The sequence below is a fragment of the Hypanus sabinus genome, chromosome 14 (assembly GCF_030144855.1).
Source record: "Hypanus sabinus isolate sHypSab1 chromosome 14, sHypSab1.hap1, whole genome shotgun sequence".
Lineage (NCBI taxonomy): Eukaryota > Metazoa > Chordata > Chondrichthyes > Myliobatiformes > Dasyatidae > Hypanus > Hypanus sabinus.
The window spans coordinates 37,299,522-37,315,088 of NC_082719.1; the positions used below are offsets into that span (position 1 = coordinate 37,299,522).

The window sequence follows — 15,567 nt, forward strand, 5'->3', positions numbered from 1 at the left end:
TATTTGAATAGATGTTGATATACATTGCCATCTTTATATTTATGTATACAGTTTTCTTCTGTTTAGTAGCAAGTAACAAATAATAAGTTAAATTACAAACTGTATAAGTTAAAAATATTTTGCAGAGGCCAACTGTAAAAATAATTTTCTCTGAGCTGAAGAAGATATTTAAATAAGAGGTCTGTCAATGTTCAGCAATATTGCCAGAACAATTTGCATCTATATTTCAGACAGTACAAATGTTGATGGCAATCTCACAGCCTTCTCACAGATTATAATTAAAGCATTTACCTTTGAGCTAGCGAGCCAGTCACCCACATGAATACAAGGGTTTTACTGAGTTAAGTAGCCAGGTCATGTACATATGAGATTATTGGCATCAAAAAGCAAATTTAACTGTATGCTTGTATGAGGAGCTGTCCTAACAAAACCTGTGGCTAATAGGAAAGTGGATTCAAACAAGAGTAGACATCTATTAAAGAGGATATCTTTTCTTGTGAGACAAAAATCCTTGGACTTCTGTTTATACCTACATTTTGGCATTGCCTTTTCCTTGTTTTATTAATGAAGTAGAAAAATCATTAATATAAATATTTTAAACAAGGTCACTATAAAGAAAGTTCTGAGAGTGCATCTAAACAGGATCTGAAAATTTAGTTGGTAGTTGGGATGAGCGAGAGTGAGTAGGGTTCCCTCTAATTTTAATGCCTTGCGATTTCTTGTCATCAGAGCAGCTGCCTTCTTTTTAATGTGACCTAGGGTAAAGATTCCAAGGTGAAGTTAAATAGAAAATCAGCCATAAACTAATTAAGTGACATTACAAGCCCGAGGGTCCAAGCAGTCTATTCCAGTTACAGTATCTAACGTTCATATGTTCCGAGGTGCACATGCACTAATAGTGATACTTTATTTTTTATATACCAGATGCTATTTAATTTCCCAAGGAACAGAAGAGTATAGGTCAGTGAAGGCAGTAAATGGTTCAATATAGGATTTATAAAGTCATTTTTAATCCCTTTGAATAGGATTGCATACAGGTGAAGAACTACCACCCTTATTAAGGTTATATATTCTGTTATGAACACATTTTCAGCTGTATTAATAAAATTTCTCAAGGTTTCACTCTTGGTTCTATCAATAAATACTTAATGGAAGAGGCTAACAGATTACATACGATTAAAATGCACATAGAAAATTTTATATCAGTGATTATACAAATGAATTTTAGCATCATGAAATGAAATCAAAATAGGGTCATTTTAAGCATGTTTTCCATAGTGCTGATACTGTGGTACTGGAAGCCATTCAAGCAGCAAGCAAGCAAACATTGGGGTCAGTATGGGTACATGGTGCTTAGAAAAATAGAGGGCTTTAGGAAACCCTAGGTCAGGGGTCGGCAACGTTTACCACTGAAAGAGCCAATATGGACCCATTTCCCACAGAAAAGAAAACACTGGGAGCCACAAAACCCGTTTGACATTTAAAATGAATTAACACTGCATACAACATTTTTTTTTTGCCTTTATGCTATGTATAAACAAACTATAATGTGTTGCATTTATGAAATTGATGAACTCCTGCAGAGAAAATGAAATTACATTTCTGCATGCAACAAAAACATTTTGAACTCCGAAAAAAAGACGTTGGGTTGAAGGTTACTCCATAGTTAGCCTACCTTGGATCGAAGAATTAAAAGAAAGCGTGCACTGGCGGGTGTCAGGCATTGGCAGTGGTGATGTATATTAATAGCGATAAAAAAACACGTTGTAGCGGTGTGCTACACGCAGTGCTAAAATAACGACACTGCAGTCAAATATAACTTTATTCGAACTAAACAGCCTTACTTTAAAGCCTTCCTCAACCCATCCCCGTGGGCGCAGATGCTCCAAAAGACGCGTACTCACAAACCCCCGTAGGCTATCTCCCTTAGCCGGAATGGTGGCTAATTGTGAGCCGGTTCGGATGTGCCAGGAAATGGGGTCTCCACAACGTTTTATTTAGATTGTACAAGATCACCATAATCTTCAAATTTCAAATTACATTTCAAAAACTAACAAACCACGGGGAGCCGCAGCACAGAGATGAAAGAGCGCTTGCGGCTCCGGAGCCGCGGGTTGCCGACCCCTGTGATTTCTAAAGTAAGTACATGTTCGGCTCAGCATTGTGGGCCAAAGGGCCTGTATTGTGCTGTAGGTTTTCCATGTTTCTATGTATGGTAAAAAGAAATGATATTGTTCTTTGAAGTAATAAGAGTCCAGAAGACTGTGCTGGTAACCCAGTGCCAGGGTGTGACACATCTGCATAGGGCTGGAGTGAATCCTACTGGTAGGAAGATAATCTATTCTTATAATACGTGTAGGCATTAATCATATAATTAAGACAAAAAGAAAAAGAGGTTTTGTAGCATCAGTGTGAGGATCTTGACACCAAATTAGAAAGAAGAATGACAAAGGTATCTATATTATAGCATGTTTAAATTGCAAACAAGATTAAATAAATAACTTTGTGGCTCAATAAATGTGTGACTCAATTGTTGCCTCTTTTTCATGCAAGACTGGAACAAGTCAAGGGGAAGTGGAAGAAGGTGTACTCTTGAAGTGATCTATGTCTAATCCTTGCTAGGATCAGAGTTCTGATGAGTAGCACAATGAGGGAAGTGGAGAACATTTTAAAGTAAATAACAGAAGAAATGCTTAATGGTTGATAAGATGTAATACATCAAAGTGGGGACAAGACTAGGGAGAAAAGTATCACACTTTTGTGATGTCTCATTGATAAGTAAGTCTTGAATTTCACCTTGGGGTTATTAAATATGTCACATCCATGGTTTCGGCAGCGCAGTGGATACGGCACGGCACAAGTCAGCTAATTATTATTTCATTGTGATAGTATTTAACTCCATACTTGTCGTTGTAGTGTTGTTGAGACTTAAACACAGCACAGCAACACTTTGCTGCCTGTTTGTGTTCAGCCTTGCCTGAGAAATTGGACTGTCAAGTCAACTGATTCTGAAGACTAGTGGTATTCGTTTTATGTTTTAGTTGTTCTTTTCAGCCACAGTGTAGGCTTCATTTTTCCATTTGAAAGTTTTAGTTAGTGGCCCTATTTGGCCGAGCATTTATTATTTTCTTTCCCCTTTAACACTGTTCACATTAAAGTCTGTGAACTATCTCCCCACTGTCACTGTGGTTCAGATATGGCCCAATAGTGGAGTGAGAGATGCTGATAGTTCACAGACAGTTGACTCCACAGTCTAATTTCTCAGGCAAGGCCGAACGCCAGCAGGCAGTGAAGCATTGCTATGCTCTGCCGAGCCTCAGCAAACACTACAACAATAAGTATGGAGTTAAACACTATCATAATGAAATAATAATTAGCTGACAATCATATATTTACAAGCCCAATTGCCGTAGCTACCATGCTGCTGAATCCATGGATGTGACAAAATATAGCATCAAATGATTTCAAGTGGTAAGAGTTGGAAGCTTAAGTTAGCACCTAAGCTTGTTTTGTTCTGCTTCAGCAAAGTCTATAAAATTGTGACGATGTTCACATAAAGCAATCGCATAATATGATAATTCCTTTGTTTGGCATACACTCAGTGGCCACTTTTTAGGTATACCTGCTCATTAATGCAAATATCAAATCATCCAATCACATGGCAATAACTCAATGCATAAAAGCATACACAAATGGTCAAAAGGTCTAGTTGTTCAGACCAGACATCAGAATGGAAAGAAATAAGATCGATGGGGCTTTGACCATGGAATGATTGTTGATGCCAGATAGTTTCTTCATCACAGAAACTGCTGATCTCTTGGGACTTTCACCCACAACAGTCTCTGGAGATTACAGTGAACGGTGTGAAAAACACAAATATCCTGTGAGCAGTAGTTCAATGGAAGGAAAAACCTTGTTAATGTGAGAGGTCAGAGGGGAATGACCAGATTGGTTCAAGCTGGCAGGAAGGCGACAGTAACTCAAATAACCACAAGTTACAATAGTCCAGAAGAGCATCCCTGAATGCACAACATGGCAAACTATGAAATGCATGGGAAACAACAACAGAAGACCATGACTATACAGGGTGTACCTAATAAAGTGGCCACAAGTATAATATGCACTGATTTTTCTGGACTTGCAAAATCAATTTCTACTCACTGATTGTTTACTCAATAATGAAAGAAAACTTTGTCTATTTTTGTGATGACAAAATAGCATATTTCCTATATTTTACTCATCTGCCCAACATTCCTCAATTCCTGTCATTGTTCTCACAATACTGAAGTGCTAAGAGTATAGCCTGCATGTTATACATGGCTGGCTAGAATTCAGAATAGAAAATATTACTAGAGCAATCTATCCACTTATAGTCAACAAGATTCTTCGATTATCAAAGAATGTATAAATTATACAAATTTGAGAGTTGTTTGCTCACAAATAGCCACAAGGCAAAGGACTCAAAGAAAAAAAATGAAAATAAAAGCCCAATACTCAATGCGTAAGAGAAAGGAAAAAAAAATCATGCACACTATTGAAGCAAACAACAGCAGCATACTAACCAAAATGGACTCTTCAGATCGAAACCCGAGAGCAGCCCAGAGTAGGCCGAAAGCCTTGCTTATTAGTTCATTATATTAGCAGGCATGAAGCACAGCAGCCGGGGCAGTCTTCATAGCCTCAGCGACATGGAGATGACCATCACAGAAAAAGAACGAAATCCACTCTCGTCCTGATTAACATCTAGTACCTTCTCGGTCTCTCTGGGTCTGCATTTAAATTGACCCAACGATGGAGCAGCAAAAGGCTCCAGCACTTTGGAGAGAGGAGTGAAGATCACAGAGAGTGAGTAAAATCGGCTCTTGCCTCTGATCTTGGCCAGTGTTTAAATTGCCTAAATAGTGTATTGTACCTTGCAATAGGACCCAGACAGCGCTGCTGTGAAAGGCTCCAGGCCTACACCACACCATCCAATGACTTACTCTGAACCCAGACTCAGTCGCCCAGTCCAAAGCTGCTCTCAAGCTCTTCAGAACAGCTCAGCTCCCAGAGCAGTCCAACTTCGAACCCAGGGCAATTGATCGAGCATTGGAACTTCTCTGCCTGGGCCCTGACTTCTCCATCAGACTCAACATTAAACTCCAGTCTTACTCTTGGGCAAGCTGTACAGATATCGGAACTCCACTTGCAAAAATTCTGCAACACACCATCCCGGCACATCCTCTGAATGCACCTCACCATCACTCGTCCCTTCACTGTTTGAAGTGATAATTTATCACAATTTGCCTCAGAAAAGGTGTTTTTAGTAACGTTTTTAGTCGGATTTCTTATCTTTTAAAAACCCAGAAGCTGTTGCACACGTTTGGTAGTGCCATCTTAATTAGAAGAATCAAACTTTCTGTAAATACTGATCAATTTCCTTCCCAGCATTTTATATGAAAGATCCAATGTCCAAATAATAAGTTTGTGGCTGTTTATCATTTCATAATTTCAAATAGATTTTCTATGACAGCTTTATAAAAATTATGCAATCATTCCCATTCTGTTTTACATATGTCGTGGCAGTTATGTTAAGTTTTCTGCACCTGGAAAGCTTCAGTAACTAAATGAAATGCTGAATAGAACTGGAGCTATATGTTGACCTTAATCGGTTGGTTAAAAAGGAAACAAAGCCCATATGGATTTTGACACTCGCACAAAAGTAATAATAACGTTCAGGTAATCAACTGGAGCTACGTTGAGAAAGAAATAATGTCTAAGGGAGGAGAGAAACATTTTCTTGTTTCTATGAGAAAGAACCTCGAGATCTTTACTGTTGACATGTGGTGTCATAGTTAATCTGCAGCAAGAACAACAACAGTGCACTCAATTGATCAGGCTACCTCCCTCAGAAGTGAAATGGTGTTAACACCAGTTTAATAAATTTCCATTCCACTGGAATGAGTTTGAGTTGAAGCAAGTTATAAAATCTAGAGGAGTAAGGATCCAGTCAGATCAAGGAATTGAATGTGGAATTCAGGAAAGGGAAGTCGAAGGAACACACATCTGTACTCATCGAGAGATCAGCAATGGAAAGTATGAGCAATTGCAAGTTCCTGGGTGTCAACATCTCTGATGATCTATGCTGCTCCCAACATATTGATGCAATTACAAAGAAGGCAGGGCAGCAACTATATTTCTTCAGGAGTTGAAGAGATCTGGTATGGCACCAAAGACTCTCACTAATTTCTACAGATGTACTGTGGAAAGCATTCTAACTGGTTGCATCACCATCTAGTATGGAGGAGCCACTGTACAGGATCAGAAAGAGCTGCAGACAGTTCCAAACTCAGCGAGCTACATCATTGTCGCTAGCCTCCACAGCATAAAGGACATCTTCAAAAGCTGATACAGTATCTCAAAAAGGCAGCATCTGTCAAAGCATGCCCTCCTTCTCATTGCTACTTTGGAGGAGGAGGTGTAAGAGCCCAAAGTTTCACACACACACACACACACACACACACACACACACACACACACACACACACATGTATATATAATTATTCTTTGTTGTTGTAATTTATAGTTTTATTATGTATTGAAATGTATTTCACATATCTCTTGAAAGCATAACAGATTGCACTTACATCATAGCCAAAAGCACACACTCGATCAGTCTTGTTATGAAAGTACATCAAAACTATTTACAGTAGACCATTTCCTCCCTTTCTCTGCCTATTTTGTTTGATGCCACTGGATATAAATTGGGTAAAATGGACTGCTGGCCTCAATCCAACCATTGAACTGTGACCCCCTGTAAGTACTTACTATTATACAATCCAGAATTAATTTGAACAAAACATATTTTCTGAACAGAATAAAATAAATGCAAATTTTGTTAACATTCCGAATCTATGACCTATACTGCATAAGCTGTTCTCGGGCTTCCAGTTCAATAGGAGTGTCAGTTTTACCTGATGTTTCAATAACATACTCCACAATCTTCATCAGGGACAATGAAGATTTTATTGCTACTGTATATTTCCAGTAAGTTGTCAAGTATATTAGGGACACTTATGTTAGGTTAAAATCTCACCCGTGTTAATTGTGCAATTCAATCGTAAGAATGAGAGCAAAAATTTCAAGCTAACAGTCTCAAGCCTAAATGTCCATTCAATAAGATTTATTGATAATGAATGCTTTTGCACTGAACATTGTTGCTAAATCAACAGGACTAGTCACAAGATGGATAAAAATTGTTGGCTTATAGGATTATAGAAATGGCCAATCACAATCAGAAAGTTCCTCTTTCTTAATGTGTCCAGATTCAGTTTAAAAATACCATAATTGCTATTTAACAATTGCCTTCCTGCCATGAAATCAACTTCATCAGCATGAATAATATCAGAAAATTTCTCCCCAGGATACTCAATAGAAATTGCAACTTGATTTTTAGAAAAGCACACAAGCTACAGTGGAGCATTGACAACATACTTCATCTGTTGCTCAGATAAATACAAATACCAGTGGAAAGCGTTAATAGTATTAGATAATTGGGACCTTAGCGATTTTTCTCGGAAATAACCCAAGGAATGCTTAACTTAGGACAAGGATAACTTAGGACAAGGATAATAAAGGTAAATTATTTGAACAAATCTGAAATCCGGATTAGGCAGTTTCCATAGCAGGTGTCTACTTTATTTTTAGGTCCCTCTTAAAGCAGCTGAGTAATGTTAAAGCTGATCACCTCTTCTGATGAAATCTTAAATATTGCTTAAATCTATATTAAAAGAGCTCAATCAAATAGGTCCATCACTTCCCCAAGATCTAAGCTGCTCGCACAATCTCTCCTGTGGCCCGATCTCTGCTTGGAGATCATGATCACATGTTTAAACTCTAGAATCAGATTTAAAATCTAGTCCTAAATGTAATCAATAATCACCTCTCAAAGCACACTCTTGCATATGACAAAGTCAGAGAATAAATGCATAGTCTAGGATGGCTTTCACATACATCTACATATGTATGTTTATATTCTTAGCACTGACAAAACAATTATAAATGAGCTACTGTATATAGGTAATTTAAGCAGTGTTGATCACACCAAAAGGACATGGTGCAACAATGGAAATTCAGGTAACCTAAAAAAACATATTTTCCAATGGTAAGCTAAATGAGTTTGCCCTGTTTTACAGGCCAGGCGATTCATACGACAATGCACGGTTTCAGCAAGCTAACACCAAGAATGCCAATGGAGAAATCTGAATAAAATCTGCACATGTAACATAGAACTTTTCTAAGTATTTGAGTTCAATCACAAAAACAGAAGCATCTCGGGAACCGGTACTATAACCTCAACATAAGTAGAATGAAAATCACACACATAGGACAGTATGGCATAGGAACAGGTCTTTCTGACAACAGTGTTTTTATTGACAATGATAACAAATGAAACTACTCAATCTACCTGCACATGATCCAATCCGTCCATTCCCTGCCTAAATTCCTCCTGAATGTTTCTATCGTAGTTCCTTTCATCACCTCCCCAGCACCACTCTCTGCAAAAACACATGCCACATAAATTTCCTTTAAATTTTCATCCCTCTGACTTTAAAGTTATGACAAAAAGATCTGACTATCTACATTCTGTGCCCCTCACAATTTTATGCACTCAGAATGCAAGTTCCAAGTGTGTAAAATAATATAATCCACTTGCATTCAAAGCATATTGTTGTGATGTGAGTATTATTAAAAGTAAGTTAATACTAATCGGGAAGCTGTTGGTAGCAAGAGGTGGGATCCGGGGTTGGCGGGGTCTTTACTTCCGCTCTTTTTACTCCCAGTATGCATTGTATATAGTACCTCCACCTATGCCGCAAGAGGTACCTGGAAGCCTCTGTTTTGTAAATATCATTTGCCGTCCCAGATAAAGATGTTCTTTTGGCCATCAAGTTGTCAAGTAGTCTTCTTGTAAAGTGGAAGTTACCACACATTTTTGGCGATGAGGTAAACTGGTTTTGTGGACGGGTCGGCCCCGTTTTTGATCAGGAGCTGTGAGGAGGCAAGGAGCCTTGTGTTTGGATGGCTATGTTTGGAACGATTGGTGTGTTCAACGAGCAAATCGAGGAGTGGCCGGAGTACGAGGAAAGGTTGGGCCACTTTTTCTGTGCTAATGGACTTACTGAGGAGGCTAAGAAGTGCTCTATTCTCCTGAGTGTGTGTGGGGAAAAGATGTACAAGCTGATACAGAACTTAGCTATGCCACGGAAACCCGGAGAAATTCCATATGATGAACTGATCAAGCTCGTTGGGAACCACCACAATCGGAAGCCTTCGGTGATAGTTCAATGGTTCAAGTTTCACAGCCGTGTTCGGAAGCCAGGTCAGTCTGTGGGTGATTTTGTGGCCGAGCTTCAGCAGCTGTCGGAGCATTGCGATTTCGGAGCCGTGTTGGATGACATGCTCCGTGACAGATTAATATGCGTCATTAATAATGCCGCCGTACAACGCCGTTTGTTGGGGGAAACCCCACCGTTGACTTTCAGGACAGCCCTAGAGATTGCTCAAGGCATGGAGCTGGCTGCTGATAATGCCAAGGATACACAGAAAGGATATGTGGGGTCGCTGTCGGTGGCAGTGCTCCAGGTCAGGAGGGAGACTGTTAGACAGGATAAGCGGGTCGAATGTTTTCAGTGTGGAGGAATGCATTATACAAATGTTTGTAAATTCAAAGATACTGGCTGCCATGCTTGTAGCAAGAAGGGACATCTAGTTAAAAAGAGCAGGAGCATAAAGGGTAAGGTTAAGCCTAGGCAGGGGAAAGCTCACCAGGCTCGGGCAGCCACACACCACCGAGGAGAAGCAGACGGAGAGGCAGCGGGTGCCTACAACATGTTTGGGGTGGAAACGGAAGAGGGACCACCTGAACCATATTATGCCACAGTCACTGTCAAGGGAAAGGACATTAAGTTCGAGATTGATTCAGGGGCTACTACATCGGTCATCAGTGAGGAGACCTACAGGAGGTCATGGGGATCCAACCTGCCTCCCATCAGACCATCCAAGCTCCAACTCAGGACCGATACGGGGCAGCCCATACCTCATTTAGGGGTGTTATATGTGGATATTTCGGCCGGGGGCCAGAAGGCTGAAGCCAGGCTGGTGATAGCTAAGGGCAGTGGGCCCAGTATTTTGGGCATTGATTGGCTTCACAAAATCCGGCTCAACTGGCAGGAAATTAAGTATGCACGCATGACGGAGGACATTCTGCAGCGGTATAGTGACGTTTTCAGGGACGAGCTGGGCGCACCGAAGGGCGTGACTGTGAAACTCTATGTCGACCCTGAGGCCACACTTGGGTTTTTTAAGCCCAGGTCAGTGCCCTGTGCCATGAAAGGCAAAATCGAGGCGGAGCTGGTACGTTTACAGGGGCTGGGCATCATTGAGCCCGTCCAGTTTTCAAGGGGGGCAGCTCCTATTGTTCCAGTTTTTAAGGCAGATAAAATGGTGAGGATATGTGGGGACTACAAGCTTACAGTGAATCAGGTCTCTAAGCACCCATTACCACCGGTGGATGACCTGTTCGCGACCCTGTCAGGGGGTAAGCTATTCACAAAGCTGGACATGAGCCATGCCTACCAACAGCTGCTGCTCAATGAGGATTCAAAGGAGTACGTCATCATCAATACACACAAGGGATTATTCAAATACAATTGCCTGGTGTTTGGAGTGGCGTCTAGCCCCACCATTTTCCAAAGGACAATGGACTCTTTGCTGCAGGGGATTCCGCATGCAGCTGTGTATCTTGATGATATTTTGATCACGGGAGCCAAGGAGGGGGAGCATCTGGCTAACTTAGAGACTGTCAGATGCACTTAGAGGTGCTGAAGAGACTCTCAGATGCAGGGCTGCAGTTGAAACACGGAAAATGTGTGTTCCTGGCTCCGAGTGTGACCTACCTGGGACACAAGATTATAGCTGAGGGGCTTTGCCCCATGGAGGACAAAGTGAGAGCTATCAAGGAGGCCCCAAGCCCCAGGAGCGTCACTGAACTCAGATCATTTTTGGGCATGGTGAATTATTGTGGCAAGTTTCTTCCGAACCTCTCAAAGGTTTTGGCCCCACTGTATAAGCTGCTTCACAATAACACTGAGTGGTGGTGGGGTGAAGAGCAGGAGGAAGCTTTCAAGGAAGTGAAAGAACTCCTGCACTCAGCGAAGCTGCTCGTTCACTATGACCCAGACAAGGAGATCACCCTTTCATGTGACGCTTCGCCCTATGGAGTCGGGGCAGTTCTCTCACACGTGATGGAGGACCATTCAGAGAAGCCTATTGGTTTTGCTTCACGTACCCTGATGGCTGCTGAGAAGGGATATTCACAGCTAGACAAAGAAGGTCTGGCCATTGTTTTTGCAGTCAAACGTTTTCATTAGTACCTCTATGGATGTGCATTCACAATTTATACAGACCGTAAACCACTGATGAGCCTTTTTAGTGAGACCAGATGCATCCCACTGCTAGCCTCAGCCAGGATATAGCGTTGGGCTCTCACATTGTCAGCCTACCAGTATACTATCGTGTACAGAGCGGGTGTGAATAATGCAAACGCCGATGCGCTGAGTCAACTCCCTTTACCTGAGACGCCTGTTACTGCATGTGTGCCTCCAGAGACTGTGTTTTCATTGGAGAGGCTGTCAGAGACACCTGTAAAGGTGAACCATATCAAGCTGTGGAGAGAGAGGGACCCAGTCCTGTCTCAAGTCAAGATTTTTCTTTTACAAGGTTAGCCCAGAGTTGTGGAAGGAGAGGAACTGAGGCCTTATGCCAAACACAAGACCGAACTGAGTCTGCAGGATGGTTGCATTTTCTAGGGGGTGAGGGTCATCGTGCCTCCCCCAGCCATTCACAGATTGTGGAGGAAGTTCATGAGACTTACCCAGGGGTGTCTCAAATGCAAAACCTTGCAAGATCCTACGTCTGGTGGCCGAGAATGGATCAGGATCTGGAGAACAAGGTAAAATCATGCACGCAATGTGAGACCAATCAGAACATGCCACCACCGGCTCCTTTGTACCCATGGGAGTGGCCAGTCTACCCCAGGTCTAGGCTACATTTGGACTTTTCTGGCCCCTTTATGGGGCAGATGTTTCTTGCAATGGTAGATGTGCATTCCAAATGGATCGAAACTCACATCATGAGCAACAACACAGCCTCCTCAACCATAGACAAACTCAGACAAGTGTTTGCAGTCCACGGGGTGCCTGACACTTTGATCACTGATAATGGCCCGACGTTCACCAGTGAGCTGTTCAGTGAGTTCATGTGGCAGAATGGCATTCGTCACATTCGGACAGCCCCTTTCCACCCAGCCTCAAATGGTTTGGCTGAGCGGGCTGTTCAGACAATGAAGGAAGGCCTGAAGCGGATGACAGGAGACTCTTAATACCCGGCTTTCACGTTTCTTGTTTAAATACCGCCTCATTCCACAGACTACAACTGCACGCACTCCAGCAGAGATGCTGATGGGGCAAAGGCCTAAGTCAAGATTGGATCTGCTGCACCTGGATACGAAAGCAAAAGTGGAGAGAAAGAAGAAAAATCAGAAGGAGGGACATGCTCAACATGAACAAGAGAGACAGTTAGAACCGGATGACAATGCCTATGTGAGAAACAATCAGCAATGGCTACCTGGTGTTATTCTTAAGCAGAGTGGTCCAGTCTCCTATGTTGTTAAGCTGACTGATGGGCGTATTTTCCGCAGACATCAGGACCATGTGCGCCTGCGTCATGATTCCAGCTCAGAGGTAGACAGTTCCATGGAGTTTCCAATGGTGAGACAGACTACTGGGGAAGCATGTCCACCAGTGGCTGTACTAGAGGGAGAGACACTGGCAGAGGGGGCAGAGTCCCCTGAAGAGGATGGACATTCACACGCGGACACACAGACCCCTCTCATGTCCCCAACACCAGATCCACCCAAAACACCCTCACCAGTGGTGCCTGCTGGCTCACCGGGGGTAGTGCGTAGATCGCAGCACCCTCGCAAACCTCCTGACAGACTGAATCTTTGATTGGATAGTTTCTTTTGTTGTTAGATTGAATGTTGAACTTGCCACATTTTTTTTTAGGTGTTTTTGTATTGGTAACCTGTTGCTGATGATACCACTGTTTTTATTTCCCAGTTCTTCTATATTTGGGGAATGTTGGATTTTAAAGGGGGAGAACTGTTGTAATGTGAGTGTTATTAAAAGTAAGTTAATACTGATCGGGGAGCTGTTGGTAGCAAGAGGTGGGATCCGGGGTTGGCCGGGTCTTTACTTCCGCTCTTTTTACTCCCAGTGTGCATTGTATATAGTTCCTCCACCCAGGCCGCACGAGGTACCTGGAAGCCTCTGTATAGTAAATATCATTTGCCGTCCCAGATAAAGATGCTCTTTTGGCCATCAAGTTGTCGAGTGGTCTTTTTGTAAAATAGAAGTTACCACACATATGAAATTCTAAGTGGAATTTCTGCATATAGATGATACATGTTAAGATGCGGATCAGCATTAATAAAATTCATCACACCATTTTGTTCAAATAACCTTCACCTAGTACTTTATTGAATTATATTTTGCATTAACTTCAATGATTGCAAGTTCTACTTCACTGATGAGTGACTTTTCCCCATGCAGTTATGCAAAATTGTATGATGATGCATTGTTCTGCCAATCCTTTGTGTACTGTTGTCAGTTTTACAGTTTATTACAAATAGGCAATGAAGACTCTAGAGATTTTTCCTGAGGAATTGGTTGTGATTCCACAGGATGCTGTCTTTTGTGACAGGTTCAGCAAGTTCTGTTCCAGCTGTGAGAAGTTTCATGTTTTGAAGTTAAATTTTGCCATTTGCCCAGGAACTGATGCTGCTAAGAGTCCAAAAATATCATTTAATACATGTTATTTCCTGAGGTGGAGTTTTTGCTCTGTTTGCTTAAATGCACGTACAGGAACCACTATACAACAGAAAATGCCCTAGGAAATGTCTATATGACTATAAATAGACATTTTCAATTTTCAAACTTGGCATTCAGTAAAGATTGAAACGTGGGTATTAACACTCTTAAATTTTCATTAGCACGATCTCCAAACAGTACTTGTCAACAGTGTTGATGTCACCCTTGCAGATGTCAGTGATGGTCTCTACCTCCCAGTAATAATTTCTGCTGGGATATACTGCCCACCTTCACATGAATGAGCTCTCACCGACTTATCCAATGAGGCTGAGTTTTTGATCAATTATTCATGGTTGTCAATGAGGATATTTCTGAAAATAAATCAGTAAGAACTGTTTAGGAGCTAAGCCTTTTTTTCTGTAAGACTAACACTTCCAATGTAATGGAAGATGTTACTGTCAAATATGTTTCTAAACTGCATGGCTCATCGAAAAAGAGGTATTGGCTAAGAAATAATGCAGAAGCTATTTTGCAGTTGTTTGAATTGTCAGGAGTCAGTAAAGCTGGGTGAGCAATGCAATGAGAAAGGTTATATTGGACACTTCTGACTGAATGAAATTCATGACTGCTCTAGCAAAGATCTGAAAGATGACAGTCACAAATGGGGTGAAATTAGTTGTCACTTTACAGACGCTCACCAAGGAATTTATGATTCTATATCCTTTAATTTAAATCTCTGCGCACCAATCACAATGTATTCATTTGTTAAATCTAAAGCTACTCAAATAAAGGAAGGGAAAGTGACATCAGGCACTTACTATTACGTCTCTAAATCCTTGGAGGTCATTAACTTTCTGTAACACAATATCAATAGTTTTAATAGAGACAAATATCTTAAAGATTGCAGACTAGCTTTAGTTGTCATGTGCATTGTACATTACTACACTGAAACATGCAGTGAAGTGCGTCACTTACATCAAGGACAAACACAGTCCAAAGATGTGTATGCAGCCTGCAAGTGTCACCATGTTTTCAGCACAACATAGCATCACCACAACTTACAAGCTTGCCAGTGCAATAGCCAGTGCAAGATCTTCATCAAACTTTGGAGCAAACACTATTTACAGTACACCACTTTGGTTTTTGCAAACCATAGTGAGGAAAGTTGTAACTTTAAGGCTATTTGACTGGCATACTAAAATGTTTTATGAATATAAGTATTAATTTTATATGTATCCTCATAGATATTCCTCATTATGCTAGCTCTGCTGGACGTGACTGATCTAAAGTTTTTACCAAGAATGGAAATAAAGCTCTAGGAATTCTTTAACTAGGTAAAAAGTGTGAAATAATAAAGCAAGTCTATTTAGGCCACCAAGTTTTTTCATTCAGTGGATCTTACTTTAGAGATCATCTTTATTGTCATATGTATATCAAAACATACAATAAGTGCATCATTTGCATCAATGATGACTGCAGATCGAGGATGAGCTGGCGGCAGCCCAGAAGTGTTGCCAGTGCATTCCTACAATTCACTTACCTTAAACAACACATCTTTTTAGAATGTAGGAGGAAAGCAGAGCACCAAAGGAAACCTATGTGTTCATGGGAAGAACATACAAACTCCTTACAAACAGTAGTGGGAATTGAACCCTAA

At 41.2% G+C, this 15,567-nt stretch overlaps 1 pseudogene; it reads left to right on the forward strand.

The window, feature by feature from the left end:
- Positions 1-10,230: 10,230 nt before the first annotated feature.
- LOC132404464 (uncharacterized protein K02A2.6-like) lies at positions 10,231-15,229 on the forward strand (annotated as a pseudogene).
- Positions 15,230-15,567: the final 338 nt, after the last annotated feature.